Source organism: Leptonychotes weddellii, chromosome 8 (genome assembly GCF_054177405.1).
Source record: "Leptonychotes weddellii isolate Sample4059 chromosome 8, ASM5417740v2, whole genome shotgun sequence".
NCBI lineage: Eukaryota > Metazoa > Chordata > Mammalia > Carnivora > Phocidae > Leptonychotes > Leptonychotes weddellii.
In genome coordinates, this window is record NC_138376.1 from 40074184 (window position 1) to 40087964 (window position 13781).

At 43.4% G+C, this 13781-nt stretch overlaps 1 long non-coding RNA gene across 1 annotated transcript in view; it reads left to right on the forward strand.

The window, feature by feature from the left end:
- The window catches only part of LOC145723016 (uncharacterized), a 52349-nt gene that overhangs the window by 28898 nt on the left and 9670 nt on the right, over positions 1-13781 (forward strand). The gene's annotated exons all lie outside the window — the stretch shown is intronic.

The window sequence follows — 13781 nt, forward strand, 5'->3', positions numbered from 1 at the left end:
CACAACCTCTCCAACATTTGTTGCTTCTTGCCTTGTCAATTTTTGCCATTCTAACTGGTGTAAGGTGGTATCTCAGTGTGGTTTTGATTTGAATTTCCCTGATGGCTAATGATGATGAACATTTTTTCATGTGTCTGTAAGCCATTTATATTGCTTAGGCATTCTTGAGCACAAAAGTACCAATGGTAAGAAGAGATAGACCAAAAGTGAGCTGGTGGCTGGAAATCAGTTAACACATAGATGAACCACACACAGATAAACAACATCCAACTCAAATATTGTTTCCTTTTGAAATACCTCACATTTTCATTATCAAAGATCTCACTCGTTTTACCTTTAGAAGCAAAAAGGGCCAAAAGGGGAATCTTATTTCACTTTGTCTTAAACAATTATCTATTGACACATGCTGGGGCACCTTTACTCGGATAGTTGCTGATAGGAGAGAGAAAGGATGAGTAAGTCAGTGTTTCATGTCTCAAGGAGCTTGCAACCCAATACAGAGGAAAGACAAGGCTTTCTACACACACAGCAGTGAAATAGTGCTTCAGCCTGGATGTTCTGCTTACCAAACTTGTGGAATAGGTAGGTAAGTGTTCACGGAGAAAAGAAATCAAGGTGGCCTGGAGAAGGCTTCATGGTCAATGTGGAATTGAATTAAGGCCTTGAGGATATCTAAAGAGAAACTGAGAATTGAACCGACTTGCTTGATTCTTGGGAGCAAATAAGAAGTCCGGGCCTTGGGACTACCAACGGAGTGGACTGCAAAAGGGTTAACTTTTCATTGCTAGGGAAACTGCATTCCTTACAACCTGCTCCAGCCTGGACTTAATTTGTTATCAGATTCTTCTGCTATGGAAAGTACATTTCCCAGATTGATTTCCTGCCAGTGGAATCTGTGGTGCTCCTCAGGGTTCACCTGGGTTGGCCCCAGTCCCAGCAGGACTGCGGGTGGGTGATGAAGCTTCCTGCAGGCGAGAGGCTGAGCCAAGCCGAGAGGCTGCGTTACTGTGCCAGACCATACCTAATGAAGCTGGTAGTTACACTCTTAGGGAAAGTCTGGGGGGACTCCTGTCCCTAGGCATTAATTAAAAGGCGTTTCAGACGGCAGAGCTTACCTCTACCCAAACAAGAAGTCTCTGAAGAAAAGCATCACACCCAGCTAACCTGTTGATTGACTTCGGACTGTTCAATGTGTTCTAAACTGTTCCTAGCTCCCGGGAATCCTCCCACTAGAATTAAACACAGATACTATTTACTGCCTGTGGAAGGGGTGTTCTGTGTCTGTAATGATGCATTTGGAAAACAGTACCTGTTCAAGTGAGATGACCTGAGATGTGGGAAGTACAGGAAGTAGCAATAAAGAAAATGCAGGAATCGCAGCCAGAGGGTTCCAGCTGGAGAGGGAGAAAGGCACTAGGAGGAAATACGCTCTGTTCGTCTTCCCCAGAGCACAGCAGCAAATTAATGTGGCCTTTTCTTTCTCCTGTCAATATTATGGGGATGCACAGAGGAAGAGATTCAGAGGTGGAAAGGCCACTGAACCCAGAAGATGACATGTGTTTCTGGCATATCTGTGGCACACAGGAGCACCTCATCTTTTTTACAGGCAGGGTTCAGCCATGTCAGGTTCCCACGTGGTCAGGGACTGACTGGCGTATTAAGGCCATGTGGATTTGTGTGCGGTGACTAAGTCTTTAGACAATATTGCATATTATTGCCTTTCCCGATCTAAGAGAACATGATTGCCACCTTAACGGTAGATGTTACATACATTTTTTCCCCTTCAAACCCTCCATGACCATTAGCTGACATTACAGATAGGTTGCTTCTAATAATAATTTTATTAGTATGGAATCCTAACTAGTCAAGCTCAAAATCCACAGAATAATGCAAGTAAGTGTTTATTTCTTTGTAATGCTGGGGTATTTTGGGGGGGTGAGATTAGGGAGAGTGTCTTAAGATCCATTGTACTAATAAATCATGTTTTACCAAGTTTTACATACTTATGTCAAATATTCCTATTTGTAGAATAGCAATAGCCATTTCTCCAATTACAAAAGTAGTAAATGTTCATTGTTAAAAAGTACTGTAATGAGGGGCGCCTGGTGGCTCAATCATTTAAGCACCCGACTCTTGATTTTGGCTCAGGTCATGATCTCAGGGCCTGGGATTGAGCCCCCACCTAAGGCTCTGTACTCAGTGTAGAGTCTGCTTGAGGATTTCTCTCTCCCTCTGCCCTTCCCCACTCACGCATGCGCGTGCATGCTTTCTCCCAAAAATAAATCTTTAAAAAAAAAAAAAACCTTCTGTAATGATAGTATCTACCCTAGAAGAAAAGTAAAATTCTCCATAAGCCCACCACTTAACAATGTCTGTATTAATGTTTTGATTATATGGAATCTCATACTTAACTCTGTGCTACATGTATATGTTTACAAAAATGGGACATATTCTTTTAATTTGCTTCTTTCTTGTAACAATGTCTTTCACTCATTTTATTTATTCAGTAAATACCTGTTGAGCACCTACTATGTGCTAGTCAGTCCCTGTTCTAAGTGCAGGGGACACTGCAGTGAAAAAAACAAGGGAGGGGAGCCTGGGTGGCTCAGTTGGTTGAGCGGCTGCCTTCGGCTCAGGTCATGATCCTGGAGTCCCAGGATCGAGTCCCACATCGGGCTCCCTGCTCAGCGGGGAGTCTGCTTCTCCCTCTGACCCTCCTCCCTCTCATGCTCTCTGTCTCATTCTCTCTCTCGCAAATAAATAAAATCTTAAAAAAAAAAAAAAACGGGAAAACACACATATATCACATGCATCTTTCTAGAACAACAATGTTAAATATCTACATAATTATTTTAACAGGCGCATAGTATTCTATTGTATAGATTTATCAGAATTTATGAAATCAGATCTCCCGTTTTGGGATATTGAGATGTTATTTATGATTGTTAGATTTTCTTAAATATGAAGAGACTATGCATTGACCATTTGTGAATCTGAATTCATGTCAAAATTATCTCTGCCAATAACAGGATTCTGCTGGTAGTGCCACTTTAAAATGATTTTATAAACACTGATATGCTACATGGCAGATGTGGCTACAAAGACCAATGTGGGCCCAGCAGCCTCTCATTTGAAGGGTGCCTGGAGATCCTGGAGGTGTTTCAGGCTGTTTGCAACTTCACATCTGTCTCCATTAGGCTAAAGGCTGCTCAAAGCAAGGTTCCAGTCCTTATAAGTGGACCCTAACTTAGCATTTTGGTGTTGTTTCTTCTCAACCCTTTATAGTTATGCAGTGATGTGTGATGCTGGGCTTCTATGGATTCTGGAAGCATTTCTTCTGCTCTCTTTGATGGAAATTGCCACTCTTTTGTTCTCTGTCCAACAACCAGCAGGCCACCTTCCTGCCATCTGTGTGAGCCCCCCACACAGTGACATGAGATGATGTCATAGGATCTGTTTGTTGGTGGTTTCAGCACACTGCTTGATCTTCCATACAAAGCAAAACATAGCCCAGATGAAGTGCAGGATTTTATAGCTTCTAGAGATTACAACCCTATTTTATGAACAAGGACACCAAGTATAGAGACGTTGCGTGATTTGCCTAAAGTCCCATAGTTAGTGATAGAGCTGGAACAAGCAGTGGGATTTCATTCATTCATTCATTTGAAAGAGAAAGAGAGAGCACATGCATGAGTGGGGAGAGGGGCAAAGGGAGGGAGAGAAAGAATCTCAAGCAGACTCCATGCTAAGCACAGAGCTCATCACAGGGCTCTATCCCATAACCCTGAGATCATGACCTGAGCAGAAATAAAAAATCAGACGCTTGACTGACTGAGCAACCCAGGCACCCCTAGAAGTTGGGATTTCTGCATCCTCATTTGGTGCTTTTCTAGGGAATCAGCTATTCCAAGATTGTGTTCCATTAAAGTAGGTAATAGACCAGGGAACATCATTGCTTTGAAGCACTTCTATTTGGCCTCCAGATACAGTATCATCAGTACCAAACTCTGTTTGCCAAATATGGAGCTTTTCATTTAATTCTCTACTTTGTTAATCAGGGAAAGACTTTTTAAATAGCATGCTACAGACAGAGCAGAATTCGGTGACTATTCTCAATGTTGGTGTGCTTTCCTCCAACAGGCTGATAAATGACCTTGGTCTTTAGGTTTATGATTGGAATGTCTCACCACACCAGTTCTGCAAAGCCAGCCATAACAAATGGTATGTCTCTAAGATGAAACAGGCCCACTGGGTTTATGATCACTTCACCTGGGTTCTAGACCCACTTGGATTGTCTGATAGATTTCAATCAGATTTTCTGGAAGTCACATTTTCTTCTCTTGGAATCTGATTTACAAATAAACTCAGTGGCAAAGAAATGAGCTTTGTGATACTGATGGCTTTTGTAAGGCCAACTGCAAATTATCTTTGTTAATGGAGCAGAGCAGTTTTATAGCAGTGTATCTGAAGTTGCATATCATCATTTTTGGGTTTGGACTTAGAGCGCAGTTTTTTTAAATTATTTATTTTTTAAAATGTTTTATTTATTTATTCATGAGAGTCAGAGACAGAGAGATAGAGAGAGGCAGAGGCAGAGGGAGAAGCAGGCTCCCCGCCTAGCAGGGAGCCTGATGCGGGACTCGATCCCAGGACCCTGGGATCATGACCTGAGCCAAAGGCAGACGCTTAACCATCTGAGCCACCCAGGCGCCCTAGAGCGCAGTTTTTGAGGACATAATGGTTAAGAGCCCCAGACTCTAGGGCCAACTGCTTTGGGTTACCTGCTGGCTCTGGGACTTATTGTGTAGCCTTAGGCAAGTTACTTAATCTCTCTGTGCTTCTATTTCCTCAACTGTAAAATGGGAATAATGATAATAGTACTAATGCCAGATAGTTGTTAGGAAGTTTAAATGAGCTAATATTTGCAAAGTACCTAGAATACTGTTGGGCATGTGATAAACACCATGTAAGTGTTTGTTATTATTCTGACATTTTCATTCCATTCAGTCATTTATTCAACAATTTATTGGAACATCTCCTATGTGCTAGGCACAGTGGTAGGTGATAAAAGATTCTCAAGCCCTCAAAGGATCTTATAGTTTAGTGGGCAGAGAATATAACAGGCACACCTCAAAGATACTGTAGGTTTGGTTCCACACAACCAAGTAAAGTGAATACTGCAATCAGATGAGTCAAATGACTTCTTTTGTTTCCTAGCACATATAAAAGTTGTATTTATACTATACTGTAGTCTATTAAGTATACAATAGCATTATGTCTTTAAAAAAACAAAGTATATACCTTTATTTAAAAAAAAAATCTTTGTTGCTAAAAAATGCTAATCATCATCTGAGCTTTCAGTGAGTCGTAATCTTTTTGCTGGTGGAGGGTCTTGCCTCCGTGTTGATGGCTGCTGACTGATTAGGGTGGTGGTTGCTGAAGGCTGGGGTTTCTTAAAGGCGGTTTCTTAAAATAAGATAACAATGAAGTTTGCCTCATCAATGGACTCTTCCATTCATGAAGGATTTCTCTGTAGTATGTGATTCTGTTTGATAGTGTTGATATTTTGACCTCTTCCCATGAATGTTCTTAATGACATCTAGAATCATGAATCATTTCCAGGAGGTTTTCAGTTTACTTTGCCCAGAGCCATGAGAGGAATCACTATCTATGGCCTTGTGAAATGTGAATTAAATAACATCTAATTTAATTTATGTTATAAATTTTATAATTTAATTTATAAATTATGGAATTTATTTAAGATTTTTTATTTATTCATTTGAGAGAGGCAGAGACAGAGCACAAGCAGGGGGAGAGTCAGAGACAGAGGAAGAAGCAGACTCCCCACTGAGTTGGGAGCCCAACATGGGGCTCTATCCCAGGACCTGGAGATCAATCATGACCTGAGCCGAAGGCAGATGCCCAACCATCAGATGCCTACCCAGGTGCCCCTAAATTATGGAATTTAATTAAGAATTAAATAATAAGACTTGAGAGTTGAAATTACTCCTTGATCCATGGGCTGCAGAATGGATCTTGTGTTAGCCAGCATGAGAACATTAACCATCTCCATCAGAGTTCTTGGGTGATCAAGTGCACTGTCAATGAGCAGTAATATTTTGAATGGAACCTTTTTTTTTGAGTAGTAGGTCTCAATAGTGGGCTTAAAATATTCAGTAAACCATGTTATAAACAGATGTGCTATCATCCAGGCTTTGCTATTCCATTTATAGAGTACAGGGAAAGTAGACTGAGCATAATTCTTAAGGGACCTAGGTTTTTCAGAGTGGTCAATGAGCACTGGCTTCAACTTAAAATCACCAGCTGCATTAGCTTCTAACAAGAGAGTCAGATTGTCCTTTGAAACTTTGAAGCCAGGCACTGACTTCTCTGTAGCTACGAAAGTCCTAGATGGCATCTCCTTCCAAGAGGCTGTGTCATCTACACTGAAAATTTATTTAGTTATTTAGTGTAGCCACCTTCATTAGTTCTCTCAGTTAGACCTTCTGTGTAACCTGTTGCAGCTTCTATATCAGCACCTGCTGCTTCACCTTTTACTTTTATGTTACGGAGATGGCTTCTTTCCTGAAACCTCAAAACCAGCCTCTTCTCCAAACTTTTCTTCTCCAGCTTCCTTACCTCTCTCAGCTTTCATAGAACTGAAGAGAGTTGGGCGCCTGGGTGGCTCAGTTGGTTAAGCGACTGCCTTCGGCTCAGGTCATGATCCTGGAGTCCCGGGATCGAGTCCCGCATCGGGCTCCCTGCTCGGCAGGGAGTCTGCTTCTCCCTCTGACCCTCCTCCCTCTCATGCTCTCTGTCTCTCATTCTCTCTCTCAAAATAAAAAAAAATAAAAAAAGAACTGAAGAGAGTTAAGGCGTTGCTCTGGATTAGGCTTTGGCTTAAGGAAATGTTGTGGCTGGTTTGATCTTCTATCCAGACTGCTGAAACTTTCTCTACATTGACAATAAGGCTGTTTCACTTTCTTTTCATTTGTGTGTTCACTGAAGTAGTACTTTGATTTCCTTTAAGAACTTCTCCTCTGCATTCACAACTTGGCTGTCTGGTGCAGGAGGCCTAGCTCTGGGCCTGTCTTGGCTTTCAACATGCCTTCTGCATAAAGCTTAATTATTTCTAGCTTTTGACTTAAAGTGAGAGATGTTTCACCAGAATACTCAGAGGCCATTGTAGATTTATTAATTGGCCTAATTTCAATATTGTCATGTCTCAGGGGACAGGGAGGCCTAAGGAGGGGAAGAGAGACCAGCGACTGGCCAGTCTGTGGAGCAATCAAAAGACACATTTATTAAGTTTGCAGTCTTATATGGGCACAGTACATGGTACCAAAACAAATACCATAGTAACAGCAAAGATCACTGATCAAAGATCACCATAACAAATGTGATAATAATGAGAAAGTTGGAAATATTACAAGAATTACCAAAATGTGACACAAAGTGAGCAAACACTGTTGGAAAAATGGCACTGATGGACTTGCTAGATACAGTGCTGCCACAAACCTTCATTTGTCGAAATGCAGTATCTGGGGGTGCCTGGCTGGCCCAGTCAGTAGAGTATGCAACTCTTGATCTTGGCGTTGTGAGTTTGAGCCCCAAGTTGCGTGCAGAGATTACTTAAAAATAAAATCTTTTAAAAGCAGTGTCTGCAAAGCACAATAAAGCAAAACACAGTGAAACAAGGTATGGCTGTAATGCAAACCAGGACACTGTAATTGTACAGAAAGGAGAGTGCTATGGTGGGGGGTAGTGCAGTGGTGTAATAGGTAAAGAAGCGGGGCGCCTGGGTGGCTCAGTCGTTAAGCGTCTGCCTTCGGCTCAGGTCACGATCCCAGGGTCCTGGGATCGAGCCCTACATCGGGCTCCCTGCTCCGCGGGAAGCCTGCTTCTCCCTCTCCCACTCCCCCTGCTTGTGTTCCTGCTCTCGCTATCTCTCTCTCTGTCAAATAAATAAATAAAAATCTGGAGAAAAAAAAAATAGATAAAGAAGCGCCTGAAAGGAAAGGCTCCCCAGGGGAAATCTGAACTGGGGCACGAAGGATGAAGAGGAGCTGGCCAATGGCATCAGTGGTGGGCATTCCAGGCATGTACACAAGCACAAAGGCCTGAAAGAATGGCAGCATTAATGGAATACATAAAAAGTGGCAGGGTTAGGCGGTGGTTGGGAATAGTGATGGAGACACACAGGTAGGGACCAGAGGAAAGGCCTCCCGTATCCTACAAAGGTGCCTGTAGGAGATAATGAGCACCCAAAGTAGGAAGTGGCCAGGCCACTTCTGAGCCCCGACAGAGAGGGAACCCAGCAGGTGGAGGAGGTTGCAAGGAGCAGGAAGGGCAGTGCGCATACCTGGTATAAGCAGTTACATCTGGTACTAGGAGATGGGAGACTGGCCCAGGCGCCGCACTGCTCATCCATCCATACAGCTCCTCTCCGAAAGTGAAATGGTTACTTATGGACACTTGACATTGTTTGCAGTATGCTTCAGGGGACCACAACACTCACAGAAACAGGTCATTTCGTTATTTTATTTAACATTACCGAAAAGGAGATGCATTCTGGGTAGTCTTCACCCATCAAAACTAGGTAACCAACACCAAACCTTAAAAATGCATACTTTGGTTGTGATTTCTTTTTAAAAAGAAAATGTAAATATACATTTTTTTACTAAAATGTCAAATTATTGCTATAATGTAGGTTTTACCTGTTCTTCTCTATTTTTTCTTACAGTAATTATCTTTAATTTTTCTAAATCATCTTAAAGGAGCATCTGAAATAAAACTTTAAGATTGGACCCCTAAATAGTCCAAAACACAATGTAACATTTTTAACGCTTTCTTATATAAACATTACCTGAATTCATGGTACAGATATCATACTCATATTATTAAAATAGAGTTAAATAATAGTTCATATTAAGATAGAACTTTAAATTCCAATTCCATTGTAACCTGAGTCTAATTAAAACTTTATAAAGCAGTTGGGAAAGGTATTATGAGGATTCCCAGAAATGAACCAAAAATCTTAAATTCCGTTTCAGTTTTCAAAGTCTGCATTAAAATCAAATATAAGGCAGAAAAAATATATATTACTAAGTTAGAATCCTTTTGTGAGTTTTTAAAATATTACTAGTACTTTAATGTCCATGTTTTTTCTCTTCAAAGCGCGGTCCAACTACTGTCCATTTTTGTATTTATCCTCTTTTTATATTGAGAGATGGAAAGTCAGGAAATCACCTCCCATCCACCTTTTTTCATGAAGAAAATTACAATGAGTAGTTTAATGTCTTGGGCATGATGGGGTTTGGGGATATAGGTGAGGTTCAACAGGGTGGAGTCCAGAGCCGACGACTAAGAAAGAACTCTTGATGTCGATTCCACACGAAGAGCAATGGAGCTGCCCTACGTGTGCCACTCATGACAGAAGCCCTATTCTTGAGATGTCTTTGGTGCAAAATGGTGGTTTATTAAAGCACAAGGACAGGACCTGTGGGCAGAAAGAGGGGCTGGCCCAGGGTCATGAGGGGTGGCTGATTATATACCATGGGGTTGGGGAAGGTTAGGAAAAGGGAGGTTTCAAAAGGATTTTTGTATGTTAAAGAAGACTCACAGGATACCGGAGGCCTTGCCATCGTCAAGGTTGTTTACCCCTCTAGTAAGGCATTGACATTACGATAGTTGAGAACTTCCTGGAAGAATGTCACACATGTCCCACCCAGGAGTGGGGGTTGGGGGGAGGTTGCAGGGTGTCGGCTTATGCTTTGTCTTCAGCCAGCCTTCTGTTCCCTCATCAGGCATGGCCACACAGCTAATTGAGGAGAGCAAATATGGAACAGCCAGACCCCCTGACTCCCAGACCATTCTCTTTTCCCTTAACCTTGCTGAACAGAAGGAAATTGGTGCCATACCTCTGGGCCTAAAGAACTGCTCAGTCAGTAAATAATGATTAGGTGCATAAATATTTTATATGCTGCGTATCATTTTAGACATGGGAACTTGTACACTACACAGAACGGAGCTGGACACGAATGGGGGAGTGAGTGGAGTAAACCAACGATCAGGACCCCAGGACGGAATTGTGCTAGGGGAGGAAGGCCAGGGTAGATGGTTGCTGGGGAGAGTCTTAAACCTGGCCTAGGGGTTAGGAAAGACTTCCTGGCGAGCTTCTGGGCAGAACGTTGATGAGCTGGGGTTGCTGGACTGGAGGGTTGTCATTGTGTGCAGAAGTAGGCACTGGAGATAATGAGTGTGGCACTTTTTTTTTTTTTAACATTTTATTTATTTATTTGACAGAGACAGAGCGAGAGAGGGAACACAAGCAGGGGGAGTGGGAGAGGGAGAAGCAGGCTTCCCACGGAGCAGGGAGCCCGATGTGGGGCTCGATCCCAGGACCCTGGGATCATGACCTGAGCCGAAGGCAGACGCTTAACGACTGAGCCACTCAGGTGCCCCGAGTGTGGCACTTCTGAAAAACTCCCAGTATTACCATCCAGGCCATCAACTGTGGCCTGGGCGTGTGGATCCTCTCTGGGAGAGGAAGCTGGGAGTGGAAGGAGGTCAACAGAAGTAGGCCTGTTAGGGGCTTAGAGTTTGTGTTGTAAACAAGCAATGCTGAGCTGCTAGGGGATAGGTGGAGGGGAGTGGTGATCAGATTTCCATTTTTAAACTATCACCCTGAAGTGCTTTGGAGAAGAGAGGGTCTGGGGGACATGAGGCAGGGGAACTTGAGAAAAAAAGGTCAGTTATGACACTGCTGTTATCCTCTGCATAAGTTCATTTTGAAGGCCTAAAGAGAGAGCAGCAGAAATAGAAAGAATGAATGGATTCCAGAAATGTTCAGATAAAATCAACCGACCCTAAATGACTGATTAGATGTAGGCGAAGGGTCAAATCTGGGTTGAAGAAGTTGAAGATGTTGAATTTGAAGTGCCTGGGGAATATTCAGTTGGAAATCCAGAGCCACTGGATAATTGAATCCAGATTTCAGGGAAGATCTGGCTGCAGATGTATGTGTGGGAATCATCTGATACAGGTGCTAGCTGAAGCCAAGGCTGTGGGAGAAGTACCCGCGTGAGAGGGACTGTGGATATGGAAAAGGGAGCAGATGGTGGACCCCTGGGAACACCACAATTGACAGGGGTGGTGGGACAAAAAAAACAGGCAAGACCAGAGAGCACTGTATCACTTAAGCCAAGAGAGGGGGCCTTGGTCAGCAGTATGAATCGCCACAGCACAGGTGAGACAAGGATTGATCAAGCTAGCAGCTTTCTGCAACATCAAATCTAAACTTTCACTAATGCCATGGCACCTACCCCACTCGCGACCTTATTACTCCCCAGTAGCCCCTCTGCTCATGGACCCACAAAGAAGCCCCTGCATTCCCTCACTCATATTCACCCCTCTCCCAGAATGCCCTGCTCCTCACCCCGTCACGTGTCTCAGCCCCAGCATGCCCCGAGTGCTCTGCTCTGGAGACTTGTTTGTATTTCACTCTACTTGACACCCAATTATATGCAGTCTGGTGGTACTGGCTACAGATTCATTAAGTGTGAATCTTCTTGTAGGCTGTTTGAGGTAAGGGTCTTATTTTTATTCTTCCTTCGTGGCCTTTGTAGTCTGCGGTATTGTTGAGCAGACTGTCTTTGCTCTGGAAGAGCTCTCTGGTTGATCCAAATATGACTTGAGCTTAGCCAGTTCATGAGAATTCTTCAGGAAGATGACATTTTGGCTGTCTTAGCAGAGGAGCTGGGGCATACCCTGTGCACAAGAGATCATTCTAAGGTAACATCTTGGTTGACTGATGGCCACATCAGCTCAGGGAGGAGTGCATGGGGACAGAGGCCAGGAATGAAGGGGAGACCCTTACTCAGAGCCAGCACCAGGAAGGCTGGAGATGTGTGCCTGCACCAACATCCTGAGGCCAGACAGGCTCTCAAACTTTACAGCTGGGCCTTTGAAGCCTATTTCTAGAAGCACAGCACACTCTGGCCCAGTGAAAGTAGTGTTGTCTATGGGGGTAGCCACTGGACAGGAGCTTCTGAAGTTAATGATACAAAAATTACACCCTATCACCACTGCTGTGGCTGTGGTGGCTGCTCTCAGATGAAGGGAAGAGTTTATGGCAGGGGAAGGGGCAGTTGCTAAGCACAGGACAAAGAAATAATCCCCTCTCTTTCTGACCATTAGTTTAGAATTTTTCACGACCTGCACTTCCAAAGAGGAATTTAGGTCCTTTTCACCCACAGATAGATGACCTAGATCTTGGTAGCATTCTCATCACTGAGAGAGATAAGGGATCATATCTTGAGTCAGAGGCCATTACCGTAGTGTCCCAGCAACAACCGGTCTCTGTGGGTGTTGGGCTGCACACTCCAGAGGATGGAGTTATTAAGGAGACCCTGAGGCTGGTGTGGCGGCATTTTAAAGATCCTTGGAAAAGAAAGCCTCATTTGCAAGAGAAATAATGATTCTGCCAATTTTTTTTCCTGTGCATCCTTTCCTTTGAAGCAACCTCTCCTAGTTTATTTTCCGTAAGTATGAGAGATGTAGAAATAATTTTCTGAAAAGAACTTGTCAACATAAAGCCATGAGGTGAAGTTGGTGATATGAAGACTGGAGGAACTCTTGGGGTCAGAGCTCTGCAGATGGAGCTTTCTGGAAAATGACAATAAAGTAGCATCATGATCTGTCCTTTCTCCCTCAGAACAGACAGATGCCAGTTGATTCCCAGGTCTGCACTGTGCTCGGTTCCAACCACTAGACAACCAAAACCCAAGTTTTCAGTCCTTAGAAATGCGCTTGTGTTACTGGTGTATAAGAACCAGCTATTGTCCTAGACACCCTATTTTGAGGAGACAAACATGAGCAGAAATCGTGCAGTCATGTGTTATTTAACTTTGGATGTGGAATTGTCTCTAACTGGTTGGGTCACCCAGAGATGATGGAAACACCCTTGATCTTAGATGGCAATGCTATGGTGGGGCCTACCCGGGAGCATCATTAGGGATTCCTTCCTCTACAGTTCATATCCCCCAGTTACTCACCTGTTTCTCCCAACCACAAAATCACACCAATATTTCTATCTGATTTCCTCTCCACTTCACAAGAGATGTGCCTATATCCAAAGAATACAGCTCTTTAACTCCCCAGAGCTCCAACAAAGCCCAGCTCCCCCGAGCCACACGCTTCTCAGCCAGTAGCCACGGGACAACTTGAAACATCGTCCCATGTCCCAGGCCCAGTCATGCAGTGGGTCCACTTGATTTTGGGGCCAGCATATTCCACCTGTTCCCACCTTCCCGTCCCTTTCCCTTACCCTTACCCCTGCTGTGCTCTGTCAGGAACAGCCACAGGAGGTCAGTTGGAGGAGTCTCCATCTAGAACTTAACTCCCAGGTTCTTGGATTCCCCCTGCTGGCTGACAGCGGAAGCACTGCTTAACTTTTTCTCTTTTTCTGTTTTAATAAATTAAGGTATTCTGATGACTGTTTTCTTTCTCTCACTCCCCCTCTCTTTTTGTCCTTCTGACTCCATAATCCTTAATAAGCATGTTATACTTTAGAGTCTCGCATTTAACTATCACAACCACTCATACAGTATGTAGAATTATTACTCCCATTTTACAGATGAAGAAACTGAAGCCTAGATAGCTCTATAACTTGCCCAAGGTTACCCAGGAAATGGCCCCAAACCAAGGACTGAGTCCACGTCTCCCTGAACTTTTTTTTCCATCTTACTAATTTTCATGCCCTACATTTTAGACCTGATATT